General features: G+C 33.0%; 1 long non-coding RNA gene across 1 annotated transcript; it reads left to right on the top strand.

The window, feature by feature from the left end:
* Positions 1–6,971: 6,971 nt before the first annotated feature.
* LOC147396482 (uncharacterized) lies at positions 6,972–9,329 on the top strand. Its single transcript, XR_015180712.1, has 2 exons — positions 6,972–7,558; positions 9,066–9,329. It is a non-coding gene; the product is annotated as an uncharacterized LOC147396482 (long non-coding RNA).
* Positions 9,330–12,706: the final 3,377 nt, after the last annotated feature.

The raw sequence follows: 12,706 nt of genomic DNA, 5'->3' as shown, positions 1-12,706 counted from the left end.
TTAATATCAGCTCTAGAATCAATAAACACGATGAATTTTTGAGAAATTTTTTTGAGTTTCTATTGCAATCAAAGTATACCATTTTTGCAAATTAAATTGAGTTATATCATTAAGAAATTGATTGGTTTGATTTTCGGGATCAAAAAGTCTATCTGAATCTGTTTGGTGATCATATGATATTTATAATTCCTTTACTTGCTCCTTTAGGATTTTTATATCTTCCTTTAATAGATTAATTTATTGTTATAAATTAGAGAGAGTTATTAAAGAGAAAGTTTCTTTAAAAGAGATTTTATTGACTTTTGAATAAATATCTCTTTGTGAATATATGCGAGTTAAAGTAGAAGGGATTGGGACATTTTATGAGAAATGTTAATTTTGATTTTTTAGATTTTCTACTATTTGTATCGAATGTTGATTATACGTTGGTCTTAATCAAGAATTTGATCTAATATTTTTAACAAGAGTTTTTTATTTTTTGTTAAAATATTTAATTGAAACATATATTATAGAGGATGATGAAGATGAGATTGAGTCTAAATACTAAGGGCACTCACAATTATTTTTTGTGGAAGAATGATGTTCTTTAGAAGAAGACAATTGTAATTCATTAAATTTTTAATTTTTTTTTTTTTTTAAGATGACATTTGTTTACTATGTGGCCAGGTTTTCACATTTATAGTAGATAATTGGTTTGGATTCTTTTTCTGTTTTTATCGTTGTTTTATTAGAAACAAGATTCGCTTTTATTTTTAAATATTTTCTTGAGAATTTTGAAGGAAAATATAATAATATTTTCTTGAAAATTGTTGGTTTCTTTTTCTTTTTGCAGAGGGTGCTAGAAACATTTCTTTTCTAGATTGATAGCAAAAATTTCCTAATTCTTTGCAAGATTTTTACCTTTCTATTTGCTTTTTAAGTTTTAAGTCTGGGCAAAGTTTTAGACCTATCATATTGATTCTTTGTATAAGTTCCCCAAAGGTGAACTGGGTATAGTCGATACTATCAAGGGTGCCTTTGAGATTTTTTCGAATTTTTTCAGCAAATAATGATGGTAGAGCAGATATAAACTTTTCTTTCCAGAAAAGATCATTACATTTGGGTATTTGATAAAGTTTGGCTAAGAAGACATCTTTTGTGGCGCCCCGCCAAACGCTAACACAAATCCCAAGGCCAAATCCCAAGGTACTAGGTGGCACCTCGAAATTTCGGCATGGTCTCCTTTGTTTATGTTAGCGTTTCACGGAACTCAAACCTGATAAACCAATTTATAACAAAACCTGTATATAAAGCTGTAAATACAGGAAATGAACAGCGGAAGACTAATTACATCTAACATGTAAGTAGATCAGAGTGCGGAAGATTTATCAATATACAGGCTTACCAAAACACTCTCACTCTAACAGAGGCCTAAACTCTCAAATCCAAAAACTACATACATCCTGGATGAAACTGACAACACTAAGGGATGTGGCCCTAGTGCTCACCAGGCAATAAAATCTGATCGTCGATCTGATCGACCAGATACTCCTCAATTACTACCTCTACGCCTGCCTCGACAGCTGCAAGTGTTGAAACTAAAAAAAATAGGAAGGAAAGGGTGAGTAACAATGGCTACTCAGTAAGTCCACAGCCAATTCCTACTAATAACCCTTCCTAAGTATGATCGAATAAAGCATACTGAACATTTTAATACATGCAAGGTTTTACAAGATAAAATACGATCAACTGGTACATATAGCCAGGGATGAGCAACTAAACAGTTTAAAAATTACACATAACATCAATCATCCATACTCATTATACATTTTCCATTTTATGCAAATAATGTTGACAACATTAAAATAATAGACATACTTCTCAGTTTGTAATTCGAAATATAACAACAGATACATAATACAAGTGGTGGAGTATTGGAATTAAAGAGTTGGGATTCACGACTGGATCGCTTCCAGTCAGGACATGATATTTCCCAATAACATCGTAGTTCCTGATTTTGTGGCTGGTCGTGTCTACCACGCTTGCGGAACCATTTATCCGGCTCAGGCTGGCCGTTTGACGTGACCGTAAGCAATGGGTCTCTTTTCGATGTGTCAGAACGTTCGACTACTACTAGATTGTTAGTGATCACTGACTAATCATCTTCGTCTATGCCTATCAGGCGTGCATGTGATTCCCAAATGACACTCCACTCGTATACGACCACCTTTACAATACACGTTCACTGGTAAAGATAAGAAAGGAATGGACCCGGATTCCAGTTGTGACTCCACTCTCATACGCGTCCCATACCACGTATGAGTTTGGTGGTCCCTACCGTACATCCCAGGATAGTGCACCCCTCCGGATGATGTGACACACTATCCCTTCAGGCATTCACAAACCCTTTAACAGCTCACAAAATAGTTACGCATATATATAGTTTTTCATTTAAAACAAAAGAGAAATTAACATAACAGGGTTGAGAACGGATATCCAGTTCCTACCATGCAACCGTGGCCACCCGGCCTAAAATAAATAACAGTACTCAGCGCAAGCGCTAACATAATCGGAAATAAACATGCAACCCTTTCATTAATAACCTGGATATCCTTTCACCAACCTACACACAACATACAATGTAAAATGCAAACATCACCCCTCGGGTGTGATTATGACATTTTACCGTTCATTCCCTTTTCTCATTCTCTCAACATTCTCATTTTTCATCCTTTCAAATCAACCATTCATTTTCAATCTTTCAAAGTCATTCTTTTGGTCTTTCCATTGAAAACCACCGAAGTTTATTCAAAAACAAGGTCCCGATGATGCACGGGGCAAAAGCTGTTAAAAATCATGAAAGCTGGTGAAATTTGGCTAAGTGTCGGAAATTCAATTTTTCAAAGTTTTCGAAATTGAAAACGGGTTTTTCGAAATGAAAGTCTCGATCATGAGATTCGACACCATATAGTTTTTGTAATCTAATTCAAAGAAACGCGAAAGTTATTTCATTTTGAAAACTTGTCGAAAACGTCGAAAATTACGTTTTGTTCTTTAAATCAAAATTCGGATTTTGATCCTTTGAGATTTGGATCTTAAAACCATTCCCATTGTTCCGAAATGGGGGGTAAAACCTTAATTTCATTAAAGAACTTAAAGTAAATGGACATTTACTTAAATGTTTTTAATGAAATGAAGGGTGAGAAATAGTGTATAAGGTGTGAAGAGGTCAAGCCATCAAAACTGTGTCTATCGGTGGCTGTCGGTGGAACCGACAGATTGGTCATCGGCAGATGTCGGTGGGACCGACGGTCCTACCGACAGAACAAAATTTTCTCGCGTTATTTGGTTTCGTCGGTGGCAAAAACCTCATTCTGTCGGTGGAACCGACAGAATGCCTTCGATAGGTGCCGGTGGCACCGACCCTTCCCACCTACAGCCTGAACCTCACTCGCGATTTTTGGGTTTTTCGATCCCTTCTTTGGATCTTTGTTCCATTCTTCAAATCCCTCAATCCACCCACGAATTCAACATTTAAAATATAGATTAAACACATCAAATCCTTATTTCTAGCATGAATTTCAATTGAAATAAAGATTTCTATGATTTAAAACAAGCAATACATTTTTAACAAAACCCCTAAATGCAAATTTCAGAAATCTAAAGCTACCAATAAGAATTGGAAGTCCCTTACTTGGTTGTGGACGCCAATGGTGATGAATCAACACCAAGGATCAATGTTAGGTGGCTCGAAGTTCCGAATGTGGTTGAACTCGGGTGCCAACGGAGTGGTTGGTTGTGAAACCCTCTTTGAAGGTGTTCTCCCCGCTTCCTAATGACCAACAACGACTTTCCTATGATTTGGATGAAGTTCCAAGTGATTATACAAAAACCCACTTGCTGATCCTTGTGGGAGACCAAGAGAAAAGAAGAGGAAATGGAGGTTGGATGGGGTGAGGACGTAGAGCTCGACAACGCCGACGATTTTGCCTTCTTCGTCGAGGTTCAACTCGGGCTTGATTGGGATAGATCTTGATAGGAATGGGTTCAAACCCTAGGTCAAAAAAAATGGCTGAGTTGAGTTCTTTAGAGAAGAAGAGGAAAGAATGAAATAAAAGAAATCAGATTCCTTTTTATAATAAAGTTGAGGGGCATACTTGTAATTTCCCCCTTATTTCTAGTTTCGATCGTAACTTAACTATTCGGACTCGGAAAACGACAAACGAATATACCATTTTGAATAATTTTTCGATTCGGATCTAATGGTGTCATCAAATCTTTTCGATTCTCGCTCTAACGAAATTCCACTGTTTTGGGTCCCACTTAACACGAAATTCGAGGATTCTACAATTTCTCTATCCGAATTCGAATTCGGACTTGTTTACAGGCTAATGTATATATTTCGATCCTTTTGAATCTAATGGCGAAGTCGATTTTCCTCAAAATTAACCATAGTAATATTCGAGTATTTTACTCTAAGTCTCTCATTCGATATTTTTCTCCAAATCTCACCATTTAATTTTCTCGAGATATGAGTTGAAAATCCGGGGTGTTACATCTTTGTACCATATAAAATCTGTTAGAGTTGGGCATTTAAGACTTATTAAGATTTCTCCGATCCTTTTATTCCTAAATCATCAAGTCTACCAGTAAAATGATAAATAATGTTTTAAAGAAGGGTAAGAAATTGATCTAGAATTTGATTTCCTTTGTTATCTAATATAGGAGTACCATCTTCATTTGTTTTGACGTGATTAAAAATATCATCTTTTTGGGTTTGGTTTAACATATTGTTCAACCATCCATAGAATTGACCAGTAAAACCTCCTACAATGACTTGTAATATGGGTTTTAGGTAAATTATATCGATTACATGCTTTTGCAAACACAATCTTTTGAGAGAGAGTGTTTAATATTTGATAATCAGTGAATCCATTTATGTTCTATTCGTAGAGTTCATTACCATCATAATGTTTTGTTGGATGTTATTTCTTCAAATTGGACATCAAATTTTGTTGATCGACGATAATAATTTTTTATTTTTGAATAGAAATTGATTGCGATCGAGAATATTTTGATTTTTTGAGTTTATTGATTTGTTTTTAAATTTTCTTTGATTCTTTTGATTATTTCATCCAAAAAATATGAAGAGATTTCTATTAGGGTTAATTCTTTTTGAAGATGAAAAGGATTATGAAATTTTAATTTAATTGTTGATGATTCTCCTATAATTTTTTTGTTGGATTTATTAGATAATGATCCTAATTGTTGTCCTAATTGATGAAGATAAGTGTTAGTATAATTATTTTATTCAATTAGATGAGATATATCTTTTTGAGTACAAAGACATTTTTTTTGAAATTGAGTTTCAGATTTTAGGGGTGTTGTTATTGAACCCATTATTTTTATAGCTCTAAAAGGAGGAAATTGTGAGTCAATTTTCTCATTTTTTACCGTTTTCCATATCTATATTTTTTGTTTTAACATATTTATCGAATAAGATAATTTTAAGTTTGTTCGGATTTTTAACCATTTAAATAATGAAATATGAATTTGTTTTTTAGTCATCTCTTCAAACCATTTTCTTTAATCTTCTTTTGTTCTGTTTGAGAGAAGTTTTTAAAAAATCATTTGTGTAATGGATTTTTTAGGATATCAACCTTTAACAATTCTTTATTTATTGTGAACTTTTTATTTTCAAAATAAATAATATTAACTTCTCTGGGTGGACTACCAAAATCAGACTTAGTAGGATTGTATTCTGTTTTAACTTCTTTATGTTTTGGGTCAACAAGATAAGAAATACGAGTTGGAACAATATTATATGTTCTGTTGGTCATTTGTTCAAATGATCTTTGAGAGGATGAACTTATTGATGGCCTTGATACAACATAGTTCTTTGAACTCATTGTGTCAAAATTTATTTCAATACTACCATCAGAATGTTCAATTATACTTTCTATTTGATCATCTTCTTTTGTGAGAAATTCTTATGCTTCTTTTGTTTTTCAAGGGCTATTGAGATCAATGGTGTCCCATTGAATTTGTTTTGGAGTTATTACAGTATTTCTAAAATTTGTTAGAAATAATGTAGTTAATCATTTTGTTTGACTTTGATATGCTACATTTGGAATTAAAGACATCATAAAATTATAGTAAATTCTATAAATCATGGTGATGTTTTTAGTGTTTGACATATTAAAACCTTTAGTTTGAACATCTAAAGTTAAGGATTTTGAAATAGTTGGACGTATCAAAGAAACTTAGAAATTTGGAAAGCAATTAAAAAATATAAGACCAACATGTAAGGGTGTCTGAATCATTCTATTAATTGATCTGAAAATTTTATGTGTCTTCTGTAACACCCCGAATTTTTAATTCATATCTCGAGGAAAAATAAATAGTGGAATTTTAAGAAAATCTTGAAAGTGGGATTTAGGGGTAAAATTTTAGGATGTTTTTTATCATTTTTAATGGAATCTGACCTCACCATTAAATTCAAAATGATCGAAAAACATAGTTTAGCCTGTAAGCACGCTCAAATGCGAGTCCGAATATAAAAGTTGCAAAATCCTCGATTACCGGGTCGGACCAGGCTAAAATAGTGACTTTTTGTTAGAGCAATAATGTTTAAAATTTGATCATACCATTGGGTTCATAACGAAAAACTATTCAACATGGACTATTTATTTGTCAAATTTGGAGACCAGAAAGTCGAATTATCCCCAAAAACGAAAATGACATCAAGTTTAGGGGTCACGTCAGGCTAAAAATGTAAATTTTTGATGGAGACATAATATGTAGAAATTGACTATACCATTAGATCCGGAATGAAAAATTAGGCAAAATAGAGTATTCGTTTGTTAGATTTGGAGTCCGAATGATCAAGTTATCGACGATCCAAACAATTGACAAAATATCAATTTCGTCCCAACTTTTGTATAAATAAAAAAAATTTAATTTTTTTTTAAACCCATCTTCCCCAACGCATCCATACAACCGAGACATATAAAACGATTTTTTTTTCTTTTCTCTTCGACCTTCCACCTCAGATCCTTCGCAAACGGTTCGCCGTCGACGATCGCCGCAGAAGGGAAAAAGGTCCGCAGCTACGTTCTCTACAAAACCCACCCAACCTTTCTTCATTTCACTTTCTATTTCACTCGATATCGTCAAAAATCAGTCGTATTTGGATACGGAAATTTCGAAACTTTGACCTCGGATTTCGTCCGTTTCGAGGTCAAACCGTCTTCCGACGCAGAAGGGAGAAACGTCCGTAGCCTCATTCTCTACAAAACCCACCCAACCTTGCTTTGTTTTACTTTCTATTTCACCCGATATCGTCAAAAATCAGCCGTATTTGGATACAGAGATTTTCGTAACTTCGACCTCGATTTTCATCGGTTTCGGGGTCAAACCGCCTTTCGCCGTAGAAGGGAGAAGAGACAAGCACATCAAGATCTTCAAAACCACCAGGTCGATTTCAAAAATCAGCCGCTTCGAAGTTCGGTCTGTCTCGATTTCCGTGCCGATCGTCTCGATTTCTGTGCACGTGCTTTGATCCTTTCGCCTAGAGATTGTAAGGAACTCTGAATTTCTATTAATAATCATAGATTGTGAAAATTGCATTTAGGATTTTATTGGAAAAATTTGGATGTATTTTCGAAATATAGAATTCTTTGTTTATTTCAAAATTCACGCCAGAAATTACATGTTTGATATGTTTAATTGTATTTTTAACAAATTATACGTGGGTAGAGTATTTTAACGGGTTATTGCCATAAATTGGGTCTTGTGCACTGCTCGGACCCCGTTTTGATATGAAATTTGTATTTTTTTTTTCAATATTATTGATAGAAATAAATTGTATAGTTGAAAAATGTGATTTAATATTCAATGAACTCATATTGAGTTGATGAATATCAGAAAATGGATATTTTATGAAGAGATTGAAAACTGTAAAAGTCGAAAAAAGGGAAAAAGGGTATGAAATGGTAAAATGTCAGAGTCACACCCGAGGGGTGATGTCTGCATTTTACGTTGTTGTGTTGTATGCAGGTTGGTGAACGGATATCCAGGGATAATGTTATTGGTTGCATGTTTATTTACTTTCTGTTAGCGCGAGGCGCTCTGTTATGTTATTTATTTTAGGCCGGGTGGCCACACTTGCATGGTAGGAAACTGGATATCTATTCTCAACCTTGTATTGTTAATTTCTCTTTTGTTTTCAAATGAAAATAATATATATAAGTAGCTATTTTGTGAGCTGTTAAAGAGTTTGTGAATGCCTGAAGGGATAATGCATCATATCATCCGGAGTGGTGTACTATCCTGGGATGTACGGTAGGGACCACCAAACTCATACGTGGTATGGGACGCGTATGAGAGTGGAGTCACAACTGGAATCCGGGTTTATTCCTCTCTATCTTTACCAGTGAACTTGTAATGTAAAGGTGGTCGTATACGAATGGTTTGTATCTTTGGGAATCACATGTACGCCTGATAGGCATAGACGAAGATGATTAGTCAGTGATCACTAACAATCTATAGTAGTCGAACGTTCTGACACATCGAAAAGAGACCCATTGCTTACGGTCACGTCAAACGGCCAGCCTGAGCCGGATAAATGGTCAACCAAGCGTGGTAAACAGCGACCAGCCACAAAATCAGGAACTAAAAGCCCGAGAAGAATTGTAACATCATGTCCCGACTGGGAGCGATCCAGTCGTGAATCCCAACTCTCTAATTCCAATACTCCACCATTGTGTATTATGTATCTGTTGCTTATTTTGATATATAAGATGAAATGAATGTTTATTGTTTCCATTTGATCAATTAGATTTGTATAAAAAGAGAATGTTATAGTGAGTACTGCTGATCGATGTAATGTGAGTTTTAAAATGTTTAGTTGCTCATCCCTGGCTATATGTACCAGTTAATCGTAGTTTTCTTCTGTAAAATTTTGTTTATTTTAAAATGATTCAGTATGTTTATTCGTTCATGTTAGGAGAGGTTATTGGCAGAAATTGTTGCTTCCTTACTGGGTAACCCTTGTTACTCACCCTTTCCTTCTCTATTTTTTTTAGTTTCAGATCTAAAGCTTGGCGAGACAAGTATAGAGCACGAGTGAGAATCATCTGGTGGGTCAAATAGATAGCCAGACTTTGTCACTTGGTAAGTATTGGAGTTATACTCCATTTGTCTAGGAGTATTATAGATTTGTATTGAGCGTTAGGATTCTTGTTAGAGTGAGAAAATTTTGTATAATCCCGTAAATTTTCTTCTTCCGCACTCTGATAATTCGTACGTTATTAGACTTATATAGGCTTCCGCTAGTATTATATTTTGTATATGTATGCAGGATTGTATGTCGTTTATCAGGTGCAGGTTGAACACCTTGGAATGCTAACATAAACAGAGGAGATCATGCCGAAATTTCGAGGTGCTACATAATACCTCGAGATCTGACATGGGGATTTGTGTTAGCGTTTCGGCGAGGCGCCACATCTTCGGTCTCTAACATGGGCCAGAGTAGAAGTATGAAAGATTGTTCTATTAAGGGGTACTATTGCTACTTGGATAAGACCAAAATGAATATAATTATATTTTTTATTTTGAAGTTTGTTAATAAATTTTGTGAAAGTAAAGAAATATTTATCATTTTTGTAGAAATTGAAATAGATTATTCTATTGTATTTATTATATAGTCATTTCTTAATTTTGATTTATCTTTATAAATTTTGTTTGTAGGGACTTTTGGAATTATCCAATTTTTTATTGATTGTTCCATATTTTCATATGAAATTTCATCATTTTGTTTGATTGAAATTATTTTAATTGTATTTGATGAAGAAAAATTGCCCACTTGTAGTTTTCTTTTAAAATGTTTTAAAATTATTTCTATTTAAACAAGTTGAATTTTAAATATTTTCGTTCTAGTGGCTGGTAAAGGTTTTACTACTCGTCTTACGATAACACTGTCTGTGAGTTTTACTATCTGACTAAGTAGCCTTGAACCTAGATTTAATTTTTTTTAAATTAACATTTTTTAATGAACAAATTATAAGATATTTGAGAGGAGACAAAATCTACAATCTAAATATGAAATATTGATATTATATCCGGTGTAAAGGCGAATTGTTAGGTTCCTGACACAATTTCTTGCTCAGGGTGTTACCTTTAAAGTCTAGACATACCTAATTACCTTTGAGCTACCTTTAGATATAGTACTTTGTATTTTTGACAGTAAAATTTTGTACAGAATTCAAAGAAAGCTATTAATTATATTTAAAATATACTTTTTTTTTGTACTTTTTGAAATCTTCTTTTGAACTTTTGAAACAAAATTACAAACTCTTCTGGGTAACTTTTGAAACTTGGTTTTGATACTAAATTATAGGATCATTGTTAAATTGAAATAATTGGGAGTATTTGGATATTTGGAAAATTAACTGGATCGCTTGAAAGAGTATGATGGTATGAAGAAAATAGAGATTTTTGATGAAAGATGGGCAATGAAGGAGATGTAGTAAAGAACGAGGAAAAAGAAGTAGGTGAGAGATACTTTTGAGGAGATTCAGTAATTATCACAAAGTCACGCAATGAATAATATTATTGTTCAGTCATGCATTAGTTATTATTCATAAATAGTAACGTGTCTCAATTATTGACAAATGTCAAAACTTTCATGAATAGTCCAGGTTTCAAAATAATTCAATTTTTTTTTTTAAATTCGAGAATCATCCGGACCTCAAATGATCTTCAATGCTCTTAACTCAAATATTTTATTTAATCCATTCCATCAAATCCTAAGGTATAGTTACATTATCAACAAATTAAGCCTATCACCCCTCTTGAATTTATCAAATCATTTTAATGGAACTTCAAATCCATACCACATTTAAATTAGATATCAAAATCACACATTTTATTTTGATTTATGCATTTAACCAAACCTTATAAATATAATATGTAAGCCTACAGATACTAGAAATTTGTGGATATAAAACCTATCCAAATGCTCTCATTGCCAACATATTCATGAACCTTTCACAAAATTTCGTTGAAAACTTTAATCCATTCAACTCGCACAATATCGACTTTGTCTTGAGTATAACATCTTTTCTAATGAACTGCAACATATTCTATAAAAAATAAGATGAATAACAAGCTATTTTTATTATTAAATCATAAAATTTTTATTATTACTAGACAAAGAAATTTATCATTTTTTCTTGAATTGGAAAACATTCAATCATAATGAAAAAAAAAACATAAATGTAAAAAGGCAAGATACTTAAATAAAATGACTTCGACTTTAACAATGATTATTTTTAAGGAATCCAATCAACATATTCTAAATGATGATAAGAACTCCTTGAAGACTAAAATGAAACAAATATTTTATAAGCAAATATGTAAAAAAATGATAAAGAAAATTTACCTTAAATATACATGAACAAAGTGCTGAAAATATATAATAGACTAGACAAAGTGTTGAACGACAGAGTAGACTGGACAAAGTGTTGAAAAGAACCTATCCATTAGATAAAACTCTTCTCGAAATTTTGAAGCAAGGTATACCAGCCTTTTTCCTCACTGATGAACTCTGGATACGTTTTCTAAAGCATCATCGTCACCAGATCAAAATCAAGACAGAATGAATGATCAATCGCATGATAAAAAGAAAGATGATTAAATAACCAATGTTGCATTTTAACATGGAGTAAATCAAACACAAAATAAATAGCATATATTTTCTAAAATATAAAAATCTGAAATTTCAAAAATCACAAAAATGCTAAATTTTAAAAAAAATTCACAAAAAAAATTTAATCCAAAAACATTTATCTACTAACTTCATTAATAAAATAGAGGAGGGTTCACGACCTTTACTTGCAAAAATGAGGCATACCCTACAAAAACGCGTTTCCTTTTAATAACGCAAGTTGTCAAAACTTGATCGGCTAGAATCATAAGAGCCAACCGGTCACCCACTCGAACTTCCAAAGTAATATCAATCAAAGTCGAGTCCACATTGCTATCCTTGCGTTGAAATATGATTTGGTTCACAAATACTAGGGGTAGAGCATTAAACCTATAGGTTGGGTGGGAACTCAAAAACATTTTGTCAAAGATAAAAGTTTTGAAAGTCGAATCAAAGAAGAATATTTTGGGTAAAGGTTTGAGTTTTGATCAAGAAATATGACACCCCCTGAAACACTAACACAAAGCCCCATATCAGATCCTGAGGCACTAGGTGGTGCCTCGAAATTTCGGCATGGTCTCTTCTATTTATGTTTGCATTTCAAGACTCTCAACCTGTTTCACCTGATAAATAATATACATAATATCCTGTATATACATACAAAAATAGAATAAAAATGAAAATCTATATACATTTAGCCATGTAAGATAGATCAAAGTGCGGAAGGATAAACAATATATAGAATTCTACTGAAACTCTTTACTCTAAAAAAAAATCCTAACGTTCAACATAAAATTTATAATACCACCTGAACGAATTGACACCACTAGGGGGTATAGCCTCACTACTCATCAGATAATAGACTTTGGTCGTCTATATGACCTACTAAATAGCCTCCACTAGTCGATTTTACTCCCGTTTAGTCAACTGTAGGCTCTAAAACTAAAAAAATAAGAGAAAATGGTGAGTAACAATGATTACCCAGTAGGTTCACAAACAATTTATACTAATAATCTTTCT

This window comes from Akebia trifoliata, chromosome 8 (genome assembly GCF_017979445.1).
Source record: "Akebia trifoliata isolate Shusen 1 chromosome 8, ASM1797944v1, whole genome shotgun sequence".
Taxonomy (NCBI): Eukaryota; Viridiplantae; Streptophyta; class Magnoliopsida; order Ranunculales; family Lardizabalaceae; genus Akebia; species Akebia trifoliata.
Note: the sequence above shows the minus strand (reverse complement) of the source record. Positions and strands in the feature narration are given on the sequence as shown.